Source organism: Lithobates pipiens, unplaced genomic scaffold (assembly GCF_037356315.1).
Source record: "Lithobates pipiens isolate NorthernLeopardFrog02 unplaced genomic scaffold, aLitPip1_a1.2 Scaffold_23, whole genome shotgun sequence".
NCBI lineage: Eukaryota > Metazoa > Chordata > Amphibia > Anura > Ranidae > Lithobates > Lithobates pipiens.
In genome coordinates this window covers 89,133,515-89,148,191 of record NW_027507785.1, presented here as the reverse complement: position 1 = coordinate 89,148,191, position 14,677 = coordinate 89,133,515, and the positions used below count along the sequence as shown (strand labels likewise).

The following is a 14,677-nucleotide window of genomic DNA, read 5'->3' as shown; positions in this document are numbered from 1 at the left end:
TGGTACTTGTTAGGGCATTTCTGGTATCGGTTACGACTCTCTTGCTTGGAAGTTTAGTGATTAAGTTTAACTTCAGAGTACATGCATGGCAGTTTTTCATCAGGTGTCTGGCTCAAAGAACTTGGAAGAGATAGCCGACTATGTAAGCAAAAACAAGATGGTGGCATGGGACCCTGTGTGTTGGAGAGGCGGATTATAGATGGGCTATGATGGATTTGTTGGATGTGTGAGTATGTGGTTGGAGGATAACCCAGTGAACGGATTGAGGGGATTGAAGGAAAAAAAACCCCACAGGTGTTGAAGTTCTTTTAAAGTTGTTGTAAACCCTTAGCGCCGGTTCACACAGAGGCGACTCGTCAGATGACTTAGCCACCTGACTAGTCGCGTCCCGATCTGTGCAATGGAAACGTTCAAATCAGAGCCACTCAAGTCGCTCCGACTTAGAAAAAGGTTCCTGTACGACTTTTGGGGCAACTTGAGGCAACTTGCTTTGACTTCTATACAGAAGTCATTTTGCAAGTCGCCGCAGTGGTTGCGTCCAGGTCGCCTGAGGCAGTCGCGCTGTAAGTCGTGCTGCCTCAGTGTGAACCGGATCTTGCGTATATCCAGTGAATGGGACTGGCCTCAGGTAATACACAGAGATGAAGCAAACCATTTTACATAAATTGTTCATGTTTATCTGCAGTCTTCTCATCTCTACATACCTTCAAAGTCCATCATTTTATAAAGTTTGTTTGATCTGTCAGAGAAGGGGCTAAGATGGGTAAAGGTGTCAGGAAAAATTGTCAAACATGATTCATGCTGATGGCAGAGGAATGAAGCAGTAGACAGAAATAAAACGTAGTGCTCTTAATTGTACACACTATAGAGGGATATGCTTTGTTCACATTTCATGTCTGAGGTTTACAACCACTTTAAATTAGACCAAGCAAAGTGATGGACCTAAAGAGCCAGGATCTGTAATGGAGCTTCAAGATCATGACAAAAAAATTGCTGAAAACTGTTTCACTGAGGTATCATTGCAAATATAGGGGTCAATGGGTTTAAGTTGCAATAAACCCATGCTGCTCTGTAATGCTTGAGTGAGGTTTGGGCCATTTGGAGACCCTGTAAAGGAGCCTTTTTTAAAATGGATGTAAACCCACCACTCACCCAGTATAAACTATTGGTATAGTATTAATGTATTGTGTATGTATATAGAGAGGGGGAGCTAGATACCCTCCTGCATGTATTCCTACCTTGCAAATGTCACCCCCCTTCAGCAGTAGGAGCCCTGCAAAACTCTGGAGTCAGTGGGTGCATCTCTTTGCCATAACTTGGTGGGTGGAGTTGTGATGTCACAAGACTCCGCACCCACCTCCTACACTCAGTTACTCTTTGTGCTGGCTCTGGGAGCTGACTGCACCATGATTATCCTCGGTCACACTGATTGAATGCTAATTTCAAGGATATCGCCCCATGATGAGTAACATCCAGTCAAAACTCAGGAAAGGCACCACACAACTTCAGCATGCCCAGTCATGCAGAGGGGTGGAACAGTCAAACCTAGGATAGCTGGAGAAGAAAGGAGGAGGTATGTGAAGCTAGAGTCGTAGACACTCCTCTCTGCTCTCATGCTTGTTCATAAGATAAACAAATCCAATGTCAATCACAGCAGTGGGGGATGTGGTGACACAAACTTTTCTGTGTATTTATTTTTTTTTTTCTATCTTGCTAAAAAAACAAGAGGATTGCGCAGAGCTAGAGTAACTTTGTGACAAGACTCGGCACAGATGAATTGACATCCTCTACTGTACCAGGTAGAAGTCTTGATTAAAAGTTTTTTGTTTTTTTTTCAGGTTTACATCCACTTTGTAAATGGGTCAGTAGGACAAATACCCCTTGCATTAGTGACCAATGGAAAGAATGCCCCCCTGCAGTGTTGGTCAGAATTGCACTCTTACAGATGAGATTATTTGTTTCATGCAACCAAAGTTTGCGAAGTGCTGTTGGCCACATGATTATTCAGGCATTATCTGATGAGGTCACAGCCCAGGGTTCTCTTAGTAACCTTTGAAGGCTCTCATGGTTCTAGAAATTACTGGTTGAGAATAACAGCTCTAGAGGATTGAAATGTCTGTCATTTCTGGTTTGTTTGGGTTCAATGACAAGTTACTGCGTGCCTGTTCTTGGGGCAATCTGGGACTAGTAAATGTCCTTTTCAGGAGATTAGTCTTTATATGGCTACATAGCCTGTGTTTGTAAAGAGTAAATCTGGCTGTTCTGACCTGAAATTTTAGAATTTATAAATATAAATACTAAGTTGCTTTTTTAAAATGCATGTGTATTGATTCGTTTTACAGTAAGTTGGCACACACTGCTATATAAATGTTGATAGTGTTCAGATCCATTAAGTCAGATTTACTGTTGGCTAAAATCTTTTCTATAAAACATCTTCTCAGAACGTCGCTGACACAGCAGTTCAATGCCTTGGTACCAATGTGCCTCCTGATTTGCAGACTGACCTTAGTTTTGGTTTATATCTCTAGTTTTCCATCTGAGCATACATTGGCTAATTAAGGCTGTCATTTCTAAAAATAGTCTGGAAATTTGCGATTTAAGTACATCTGTTCTGCACTGAAGCAAAAACAAATTCCAGGGATGTTCATGCATTCTGTGTAAGTTCGTATAAAGCAAAACCTGGATCAGATGCTGGAAAATGCCCTGGTGGAAGCTGTGCCTTCCAGCTCCCTCTGTGTGTTTGTACAATGGAATAATGTTATTGAAATGGCTTGGATGACTGTCTATGCTGTACACAAGTAATGGAACGCTGGCTGTCAGTTTCTGTAATGGCATGAGCTCATTAAATGATGGCAGTTACCAATCAATGAAAGGTATGTAAAAAAAAAAGCAAAAAAAAAAAAAAACAGTAAAACTTAACATGTAGGTTAACTTTATGAAAATAAGTTTCCCACTTTATCAACCAAAGGGGGTTAAGGGCTGGAGGATTTTTTTTTATTCCTATTAATTTGAGGTACTTGTGTATATAGTGCTTTCAATTTACACAGCGTTTTACATACATAGTTAGGTTGAATAAAGACACCAGTCCATCCCGTTCAAGATGAGTATCTACAATTGTCCCTATCCCTGTACATACCACACTCGTATCGATACCTACCCTCAAGGAGCCCACAATCCAAGGTTCCCATTCATATACTAGGGCCAATTTAGAGAGGAGCCAATGAACCTACCAATAAGTCTTTGGCATGTGAAAGGAAACTGGAGTACCTAGAGGAAATCCACGAAGGCACAGGGAGAACCTGCAAACACCAGGGCCGTGGTTGCAATTCTAACCGACCCTAGTGCTACTAGGCAGAAGTGCTAACTATGTAGCCACTATGCTGTCAATCTACTAGTAACTTGGTTAATCTGTTTGCATGAGGTCTTTGTTCTCAGGTCTTCTCCTACGTGGTTTTGGACCTAGTCCCCAACCTGTGCATGAGGGCTACATTTGCCCCCTTTGGTACTTTATAATGCAGCCTTGATCAGCACATGACCTGGAACAGTATGACAAGTTTTTGTGGGCTGTGGCTCTGCATTGTGTGACTACAAGAAAACCTGGAGTCTCCTCCCCTCTCACTCCATGTTAGCTCCTGGGATAAGTTCAGTAACATTTGACAGTTCTCATATACATCGATCACTTTCTGAAGATTTCACACTGCCTGAACCACTGCACTATACAACAATGCCCTCACTGCTAGAATGCAAGGCCATTGAAGGGAAAAATATACTAGACTGGCCTCCTCAAGTTAAACGGCTTTAGTGATTTAATTATTCCCTGCTGGTAAAGCATTTTAACACCACCTTGAAAAAAAACTGCTCTGAAACTCCTGTGTGCAGTGGGGCGACTTTTTAAAACTGAACTGCGATAAAAACTACAATGAAAATAAAATGAAATCTTCTCCTTTAAAATATTTAGTCTCATAATATTACAAGTGTAAGGACAAGATGATTTTTATAAACCTAAATTAAAACTGTATTTAGTGTTTGCACTGTCTGTAGACTTCATTATGTGTGTTTATTGTCTGTAGGCCTTATTAGCAGATATCTAGCGTTAAATGTTATGGTATTTATGCTCCAGAGTTATAACCCAAAGGGCTCTGGAACCTGGACGCTCAATTATGGTAATGAGAATTTCCCCTTTGAAGCTTTAGAATAAATAAAAAAAACAACAAAAAAAACCAGATCGCAGCTGTTGATGTGGAAATTTTGCTATACGCTGCAAATCCATGTCACTTTCAGCCTTTTGGTATAATGCATCTTAATAGGACCCTTTTTCCCGTCTCTTCCCAAGTAACACACATTACCACCATTCTTGCATCATTAGCTCCACAGCTCGGCTGCCTGCCCTCACAGCACTTTGTCATTCCTTTTGTTGCCGATAAAAAAAAAAAAAACTAACAGGTAGTCATGGCCCCAACAGCCAATCTGATCTTCCATGCAAAATTATGACAACACAGGAATTGACAGTAAAGGGAGGGGGGAGTGCATCCACGTGAGTGGGATGGGGTGAGTGCACGTCCCCATCCCCCCCCCCCCCCACTTGAGGCATGTACACTGCCCCCTGCCCAGCCATATGCATGCACATCCACCAACTTGGTCAGCATGGAGCCCACTCAATACTGCTCGGAGTAACCAGTATTCTGCTTGTTCTTACAGGCTTGAGAAGATCTGCGGGGACATTTCTACTGCTGTCAATATACGGTACAAGTATATAAGGCAGATATCAATGTCCTCTTAAAGCCTATATGTATCCAAAAGGGATAGCGTAGCCACAACGGAGATATGTTTCTCTCGTTATGTGGACTTCACTTCTCTAACGTGCATAGACATTTGAAGGCAAGCAGCCCAGCGGATTGTGCTTAATACTTATAAACACTGGCAAACGCTCACACACACAGAGAGCATGTCTCCAAGCCCATGAAAAGGTTTTCATACTAATGGTTTTACCGCTGGTCCCGATTCAAGTGCACCCTGCTAGTTGGTCCTCGTTTAAATCGTACACGGGGAGACAGATGACAATCTATAAAGCAGATATAAAATGTCCACATGAATCCATATAATAAAATTTACACAACATATAAAACGATATAAAAAGGAACTGAATATAAGCAGCTAGCACAGTTTCCTGGTAAAAACAATAACAATATAAGATAAATGCAGAACTTGTATATTAAACATGAGTAATGTACATCTCATTGAGAGTGGGAAAGTTCATAGATGGGGATCCAGTGAATGTAATTCCACACGACAGGTGCTGATAAAAATCCGCCACCAATAGCACGGACACACACTTATCCTTACCCCAAATGTTGGCCTACTTAATCAAAAACAGTCGAGCATTTTTGTGGTAATCATCTTCAAATCACCACACTCATAGGATCTCCTGATAACCATGACCCTCGGGCTGTGAGGGACTCCGTCAAAGATAGGACCTCAGATCACATAGGATGTAGAGACAGGCAAAAAGACACCTCAATGTGCAGTATTGCCGACAAACATTTTAAAATTACAAAAGTACTCGCAAGCAACATAGATGAAATAGCATATAAATCCAAGTATCAATCCATGTGTCAAAAGGAATATTTTTAACCAACAGAATGTCAAACTACCAGATGTGGCAACGTCGTATGACTAATCTCCCTGCAACGCGTTTCGTCACCATAGACTTTTTTAGATGGACCATGCTCAGAGTAAGATATACTGGAGATAACCTGCACAGTCATAATATACCAAGCTTATTAAGCTGAATTTAGTCTTGTAGGTGGAATAGACAATTTCTAAAATGTGCCTTTGGTTCAGCAAAGTGGTTGCAGTCATTTATGTGGTTATTTGAAGTAGTGAAAGGAGGATCTCATAATTCCCAAAAAGCTGAGCTGATAAGTGGCTCTTCGATCCTTTTCTGTGTGGTCATTTTAGTTGTAAAGAGTGAAGCCGTTATGTAAAAATATATTGAATCCAAAGTGAAGCTAATTTTCTTAGGTAAGCGGTGGTAGTTCTAATCCAGCAACTAAAGAAAAGCAGACTGCCATTCACTTATTAGGGGATTCGGTCTTAATGTCCACTAAAAAAACCCACGATTTTGAAAACCATATATTTACAGTAGGTATACACCGTGCATTTAACTCTCATGTCCAAGACACCCATCCCTGGCACTGTGCATTATACTGCTGAGCCTTCTCGGGTAAAGGAAGCTATTTGGCAGCCATGTTTTTAAGGAAAGAACGGCAGCATTTACACATTACACTTGCTGACTAAACTTGCGAGGAGCTCAGCTTTTAACGTTAAACATTGCGATAACAGGCCTTTACATTGGATTAATTACATTCTAAATCTTAGTTTGGTTTATTTCAACGTGTTGACTAGTATTTAAATGCTCAGTTTGCATGTGCAGCGTTTTTGTAATCTGTATAATCTGGACATTTTTAAAGTCATTTTTTCGCTGCCCCTATAACATTAACGTTTTACTGCAGCCCCATACCCCCACCCCCAGAGAAGTGTGTCCTTTTCACACATGCAGACCTCAGTTTTTCTGCCTTTTTTTTTTTTTTTTTTTTTTTTTTTTTTTTTTTTTTACATCCAGTACCAATGCAAAAATGGATGAAAAACTATTTGAGTTTTACCCCCATTTTTCGTCCAATAAGGTTTTGAACAGAAGAAAAATAAAGCTTTGATCAGTTAAAAACAAAAAGAGAATGATTGTGGATGTAAACTGATGTTGATCAGAAAATTTACATCAGTTTTTTTCTATTTGTCAACGGATGGATGATAAACAGACATACGGGACATCCGTGTGGAAGGGCCGCCTTCCTTTAACCTGCTGCTTCATTCAGCCCCTGGGAGTGAAAGCAAAGGCCTGGGTGGGGGTCGTTTGAATTGTAGCTCATGCTGGACTTTCAGCTGCGTGTGACAGCGGTTGGCACTGTACGGTCTCATAGGTGAGTCACAAACTCTTTCATACTCTTATTTCCTTTATGTCTCCCAGCACTAAAGAGATCAATAAAAGTTAAGTACAGTATATGCCAGTGATGTCACCCCAGATGTTTTGGAACTACATTTCCCATGATGCTCAACTACACTGCAGAGTAGGTTCACCATCACTGGTATATACTCTTGAGGATGGGAGTGATGGTGGGGGTGGCAAAGCAAATCAAAACTGTTGCTTGCTCCCAATGGGGCAGTTTTGCCACGTTTTTTTTTCCAGACCACACTGATCATTTCTTGTACAAGAATCTAAAACGTGTACAAAGCTGACTGACATACTAGAAATTATTATTTGCTTTGAGAATAATGAACATCATGTTGTCATCTCTAATCGAGGAAACCCGCCTCTTTTTAACAAGTGTGAGAAGCTCCCGTGGACTGCATTACAAGTACCAAACAAGTCACATTGTGTGTTTATTAGCTTGTTGCTGTCTTAAAGAGGAAGTAAACCCTGATGGGTTTACTTCCTTTTTTTTTCCCTGCAAAGGTAAAGCATAATGGACTACTATGCATCGCATAGTAGCTCATTATGTGTCACTTACCTGACACAGGAGCCAGCGAAGTCGCCGCTGTCCCCTGTAGTCCGCCGCATCCATCTTGCTGGTGGCGTCTCGCAGCTCCGACGAATGACAGCGGCGAAGCCGCGATGACGTCACTCCCGCGCATGCGCACTGGAGTCGACAAATTGGGCAAATCCATTCTTGGACTTGCCGCATTTAGTGCGCCTGCGCGCCGCTGTCTACGGCGCATGCGCCGTAGACAGCAGTGCCCATTTTCGGGCAAATATCTCCTAAACCATATAGGTTTAGGAGATATTGCTTGGACCTACAGGTAAGCCTTAATCTAGGCTTACCTGTAGGTCAAAGTGGTTTGAAAGGGTTTACTTCCTCTTTAAAGTATGTGCTGGTAAAATGTAAATTCATTGCAATTAGGGAGACCAATGGGAGTCATATTTTGGCATTTTCCTAAAACTTGGCCACAGGTTACTCTAAAGACTGGGTTAACCTTTTTCTTTGTAAGAACGTTTGTTTATTTTTCTAATCATTATTGTGGGCACATTGACTTTAGTTTTAAACAGAAATGGTTAGAAAATTCATAGGAGCAAGATGGAATTGTTTTTTTCCTACAGTAGGTTTGAATTTCTAACAGTGTCATTTTTGTTTGGCCAAGTCCATGTATTCCAAAATTGAATGTTAAGTTCTAAGACTTGTTGTACAACTTTTCATTAGACGGTCTACCAGTATATACTAGGGTTGCACCGATGCCGTTTTTTTTTTTTTTTTTATACCGTGGAGTACCTATTCTTTTGGTCAAGCAGGGTGGATTCGATTTTTAATTCGCTAGTAAAAAGGCTTGTTTTAAAAAAAAATTTTTTAAAGAGCAGCTGTCTGTCACACAGTCTCCTCCTCTGACCCCCTGTTGGCTGACCGTCGGTCCCATTCACTTTAATGGGATGGCTGGTGATGCGGCCGTGACACGACAAGGTGAGGGACGTGGCGGCAGCGGTTGAGTGGATGTCTGTCAACAGGCACTGTCATGATTGATCTAAAATGACAGGTGCTCTTTAAATGTAAGGACTTATTCTTGCTGGTAGCGTGAAATTGTGTGAATGCATCAATGGAGTTCATGTTATCTCTGCTTGCAGAGCCTTGATTCATTGAATGAGTTTACCAAAAATTAAAATATTTCAGACTCCTGCTACATAACTAAGCTCCATTTCATGCTAAATAGACTAGACTAAATTATTAATGTATCTTAAGTAGAAAACTAGCTTTAGATAGATTCTTATTCTAAAAGCATTTAATTTAAAATATATTTGATAAAAATCAAAATAGTTTTTTTTTCCCCTTTTTTCCCCTTTTCTTTAAATCCGATTTTTATCCACCCTACGGTCAAGTACCCATTGATAATGAGTACCGATTTGAACAGGAATGCTGTGTGATTCCTGTCGGAATCGTATGCAGTTTCCAACACTGTTGTGTGAACCCAGGCTGAAGTCACTGACAAGCCTGGGTTCACGCAGGAGCCATGGGGCAGACTGCATGCAATTTGTACAGGAATTCCTGTTCAAATTGAATGTGATTAATCACAGAGCAATTTTAGCCCATTCATTTTGTATGGGCTCAAATTGCAACACAAAGGTATTGGTTTCAGGTATTGTAGCATTTGCACGGGTACTTGTTGGAACGCTTGGAATCGGCACTAATATTGGTGCAACTTTAGTGCATACTAAGCTTAAAGCGGAGGTCCACCCTAAAATGGACCTTCCGCTCATCGGATTCCTCCCCCCCTCCGGCGCCACGATTGGCACCTTTCAGGGGGGAGGGGGGTGCAGTTACCTGGATAATCCAGGTAACTGCACCCACTTCCGGGCTAGCTCTCTGCGGAAAGGGGCCCTTTTGCGCAAGTGCCCGCCCCCTTCCGCAAGTGCCCCGCTGCCTGCTGGGAAACGCACAGATCCCAGAGGCAGCGGGGACCGTCCTCATTGCGCGGCTCGCGCATGCGCAGTAGGGAACCAGGAAATGAAGCCGAAAGGCTCCATTTCCTGATTCCCATACCCAAGATGGCGGCGGCAGCACTCGAGTGTCGATCTAGAGATCGGCTTCGGGTGCCGACATCGCGGGCGCGCTGGACAGGTAAGTGTCACTATTTTAAAAGTCAGCAGCTGCAGTATTTGTAGCTGCTGACTTAAAAAAAAAAAACGCCGAGTCCCGGCGGACTCCCGCTTTAACTTTACAGTTGCCTTTTAGATTTAACAATTTTGTATTGTGAGGTTTACCTCACTGGATACAAATTAAATTATTTAGGCTGGACCCTTGCACTGTGTACTTGTTTAAGCTGGCCTTTAAAATAGACCATTTTATTTTTTCCATTTCCTTTAGAGTTACCTTCAACTATGTAGTACAAGGGTCTGCCTGATTGCATACTTATTGCAAGTGTTTGTGTGACCTCATATTACTTTTGTTTTGGTAACTCTAAAGGAAATTGTACAAAAAAATTGTATAATGTTCATCCAGCCTTCGTCTAAAGTAGAGTAAATAAATTTTGATTGTAACCTATATGAAAAGCTTAAACCTGCAGTTATCCTTCCAGGGAGGTTCTAGGCAGTCAAAGTCCCAATTTTACTTGTTATATTCTTGTCACTGCTGCAATATCCTCCTTGGCAGTGTGTGAACAGAGCTGTTTGGCACACGTTATGCATTTAGATGTGGTGTTTTTGGGGAAGTTGGCAGGAATCCGAATCTTGAGCTCAGGTCACCCTGCTCCTCCTCCTAGCAGTGACTCTGTAACTATGTAGTGGTTACAAACCACATGATTAAAGCAACAAACCATATAGACCTATTTTTTTTTTTTTTTTTTTTACTACTGGTTATTATGTTTTGAAAAAGATAATAGAACAAAATGAGAGAACCAGTTTGACTCATATTTACTTTTTTAGAAGACGGTTGTTGCAACTTTTATTACTGAACTGGAATGGCCATTCATCTGTGACATTCTGCTGAAAGAAAAGCGGTGATATCATTTTATGACATGCAGATGACATTTTTATGGGTACAAAGAGTTTAGACATTTGCTACTTAAAGTGGTGTTGAAGGATTGGCCGTTTTCCCTTGCAAGGTCCTACAGAGACACTGTTACATGTGTACTCAGTCGGGAGCTGTGCGCGTCAACACACATTGCACAGCACTGAAGCCTTAGGAGCGCAAGCCACTCTCTCCTCCCCCATCAGCGTTAATAGATGGACAGCTACTGTCCTTTGTGACTTGGTATTCTATGTGCATGCTCTCCGACAAGAAGTCCAGGGAAGCTGCACTGAGGGGTTTGGCTACTACTGCTCAGGGCTAACACAAAAAACAATGGGCTGTTATTTACTAAAGGAAAATCCACTTTGCACTGCAAGTGCACTTGGAAGTAAAGTCGCTGTAGATCCGAGGGGGACATGCAAGTAAAATAAACAGCATTTTAGCTTGCACATTGGATGATAAAATCAGCAGAGCTTCCCCTCATTTCAGCTCTACCCCTTAGATTTACAGGGACTGCACTTTCATGCGATAAAGCGTCCCTTTTGGGTGCAGCTCCGTTTTAAGCCACTGTCGGGTGCTGACCTGACAACCTGGAAGTCTTGACTTGTCAAATCTTTCTATACTGCATGCTTGCTCTGGGGCACTCACAATATTTTAGCCAGAGACGGGCAGGCAGATAGCATGTATAGAAGGTGCAATCAGCAATCCATATTTTTTGTTATGGTTTCCATAAAGGAAAATTTTGTACAGTCTCAGTAGATGTAACTTTCCTACAATTACTGTACATTTTCTTGAAGCTGATTTTTATGTCACATTTACTTAATTTTTTTTAATAACGAACATGTTATACATACCTGCTCTGTGCAGTGGTTTTGCATAGAGCAGCCTAAATCCTCCTCTTCTTGGGTCCCCCTCCAACGTCTCAGGCCCAATTCTTCTTGCTGAGTGCCCCCATAGTACGCAGCTTGCTATGGGGGAACCAAAGCAAGCTCGCTCCTGAGTTGCTGTTCTGTGTCCATTCACACACACAGCCATGGCTCAGCCCCACTCCCACTCCCTCCTTGCTGGCTGTGATTGACAGCAGCAGTAGACAATGGGGAAGGAGAGTCTGCAGAGAGCTGAGGCTCTCACTCGCATCATTGGATCACAATACGGCTCAGCTAAGTATTGGGGGGATGAGTTTTTTTTTTTTTTTTTTTTACCTAAAGCATGCAAGAAGGTAAAACCTGCCTTTTTAGAACCACTTTACATTTGATATGTGCAGACATGTATTGGAGAAAGGTGTGGGGCTGTTGGAACATCTCATGGCCCATGAATGATCCCTGACAAGTCAATGGTAAAGTCCTGTGTTTGTAGTGGTATTTATTAGGCTGCTTTTTCTCATAAAAAGATTTGTGTGACAGGACTTGTAATTCAGTCGTTTTTCTTCGACCTTGGCATTAATTGGATTTCTTAGTATTGTTTTTATAGCAGGTAGTTAAGCAAAAAAAGTCAGACTTCAGTAGGCCGTGGTTCACACTGCTGCAATGTGTGACAAAGTTGCATATCAAATCAAAACACATTCATTTCAATGAGTGCTGACTTTTCCTACTACTCGAGTTGCAGTGACAAAAAATTATTCTTACACTACTTTTCTACATCTTTCTTGTAACATGAGTTTTATAGACTGTAATGTTAAAATCACAAAAATCCTAAGGAAGTAGTAGTTTGTCTTATATGAATCTCAGAGCATGAAAGTCACATTGACGCTGCATCGCAAGTGACAAGCGGGTCACATTGCTAAGGTGCACTGGAAGTCCCAAGACTTTTGAGTCGCGGCAGTATGAACTGAGCCTTACGGCTTGTACGCACTATAATAAAATTAGGCAAACATTTTCATCCAAAGAATTTTCGTATAATGTGTACTTCATTCAACAGCCGATTCCAAGTTGTATGAAAATTCCCAAAGGAACAAACTCAAATGTTTCTCGTAAGGGAACAGAACGACAATTTTTATTTTAATGTGTACCGTTTTCATATGATTTACATACAAAAACAAATCAGTAAAAGTAAGACTGCGCATCATCAGAAACGATAACCAAAAAAAGCCTTTGTTCTGCGAGAAATTTAGTACAAATTTTTGTTCATTGGTTCCGATTTGCTGTGACAGATCAAGTAAAATGGAATGAACATTTACCTGATTTTCTTTGTGTATACCCCACTTTAGGCTGGGGGAAGGCTAGAACTGTCAAGGTTTTTTGTCCTGGTGCCCATATCACTGAGACTGAATGTTAAAGTGTTGAAGGTAAAAACATTTCAGCTACTGTTCTTGCTAATGTAGAACACGAAGCTCCCCAGTGCATGTCATTTATCAAAATATGCTGTATAATAGCTCACTTCAGAGTGCCGTTGGACGCTCAGCTGAGTGCCCGCTGGTCTCTGATGCCGATGCAATAATTTGAAGTAAGCTATTATACTGCATATTCTTATGAATGACATGTACTGGGGAGCTTGGTTTTCTTTATCAGTGGGCTCTATAGCAGATAAAAAGCTGTTAAGTTTAGAGCAGGTTAGGCAGATGGGGGAGCAGGCAGGCTGGGAGGAGGGAGGGAGGAAGGAAGAGGACGACAGTTGAGGCACAGGAGAGGAGCCTGCGTGTGACTAAGGCATGTACACTGACCACAGTGTCAGCCCTGATTATCGTGGTCAGTTTACAGAAAGGATGGCAGAAACTGGCAGGATCAGCCAAGTATTTCAGGAGTTACAGGGGGTAAAATTACACTGCACAAGCAGTGGTCTGTACAACGTAACATGCTTTAAAGAAACATATTTATTTATTACTTTTTTGGGGGGGGGGGGGGGGCTGGTTTAACAAACGCTTTTTAAGGAGAGGGTAAATCATGAAGAAGCTTGTCCTAATTCTGGCGGGGGGGGGGGGGGGGCGGTAATCCTTCACTTGGAAAGATTTGCTCTTCCTGATGTGTTTCTGGGACAGGAAATGAAGGGAAATCTTTCCAGTGGGGCACTAAGCAAAAGATAATGTGACTGCTTTAACCCTTCAACACTCTATCCAAAGCATATTGAAGTTTTGGCTACATAGAGGTGATATTGTGCAGTTTGATAGTCTATAGAGCACTAGGCAATCAGGCTGGCTTTTCTTAGCGGTGCTTCTCTGTGCTGTGCATGAAGCCATCAACTCTAAATATAAAACACTTCTCCTGATTACTATACCATTGCTTTTCAACCACGAGTGAAAGGTTGCTTTAGGAGAGAGCTGCTATGTAAGATTACATGCCATTACATAGCTTGCCTGACGCAAATGTTGCTAATTAAAGGAAAGTTCTTTATTTTTGCAAGGCATACTCTTGAATTTATAATTGAGGAGTGAGTGATGATTGTTGCAATGTTATGGAGGTTCTGAGAAAGTAATTGGATACTTGTTACCATGTGATTTGGTGATCCCTTCTCAGAGCTAAAACTAAGCAAACCTTAGTGAATGCGAGAGCAACACTGACATCCGTTGACATTCATTTACTGCAAACAGGATCAGGTTTGGGATGTGCTGTGATCAAACTTCATCACTTTACTGGGGCTGTTAAATATGTATTTATTGGGCGGAATAAAATCTGTTTACAGCCACTTGGTGTTCCTTACGCCAGTATTGTTTCCGGCATTTTATGAAAGCCCTGCAGCTTGCTAACTGGAACAAATGATGCATTGCAAAAAATGTGCAAATTTGCTCCAAACCAATGAAATGAATCGGTCATTGCCTTTCAGTGTCTAGCTAGACAGCGTAAAACTAATTGTTGGTTGTGGTTCAGTGATTATTAAATCTGATGGCAATGATAAGGAGCCCTGACTGTTCAGAGGCAAAAATAGCCTGAAATATTCAATATTTTCCCTGAGATGAGCTGGAGCGGTTGGGCTGCCCTTAACATAAACTTATACATTCTGCCGTGCTCGTTTATGAAAGGTATCTTAAAGTGATACTAAAAGCTTGATTTTTCTTTAAAATAACAAACCTGTTATACTTTCTTCTCAGGTCCCCTGCTATCACTCCTGGCTCCTCCTCCACACCGCCCCTCCTGTCCATTATCCCTATAGCAAGCTGCCTGCTGTGAGGACACTTGTGCATGCTCACTCCCGAGTCC

General features: G+C 41.6%; 1 protein-coding gene across 12 annotated transcripts in view; it reads left to right on the top strand.

Moving 5' to 3' along the window:
* Positions 1–14,677, top strand: part of SLMAP (sarcolemma associated protein) — a 242,733-nt gene that overhangs the window by 69,893 nt on the left and 158,163 nt on the right. The window contains exon 1 of one of the 12 annotated variants that reach the window (XM_077452017.1): positions 7,408–7,416. The exons of the other annotated variants lie outside the window; for them this stretch is intronic. The gene's annotated coding sequence lies outside the window, so the exon portion shown is untranslated. Of the gene's footprint in view, positions 1–7,407; positions 7,417–14,677 lie in introns of those variants that run through there. 12 annotated transcript variants of the gene reach the window in all.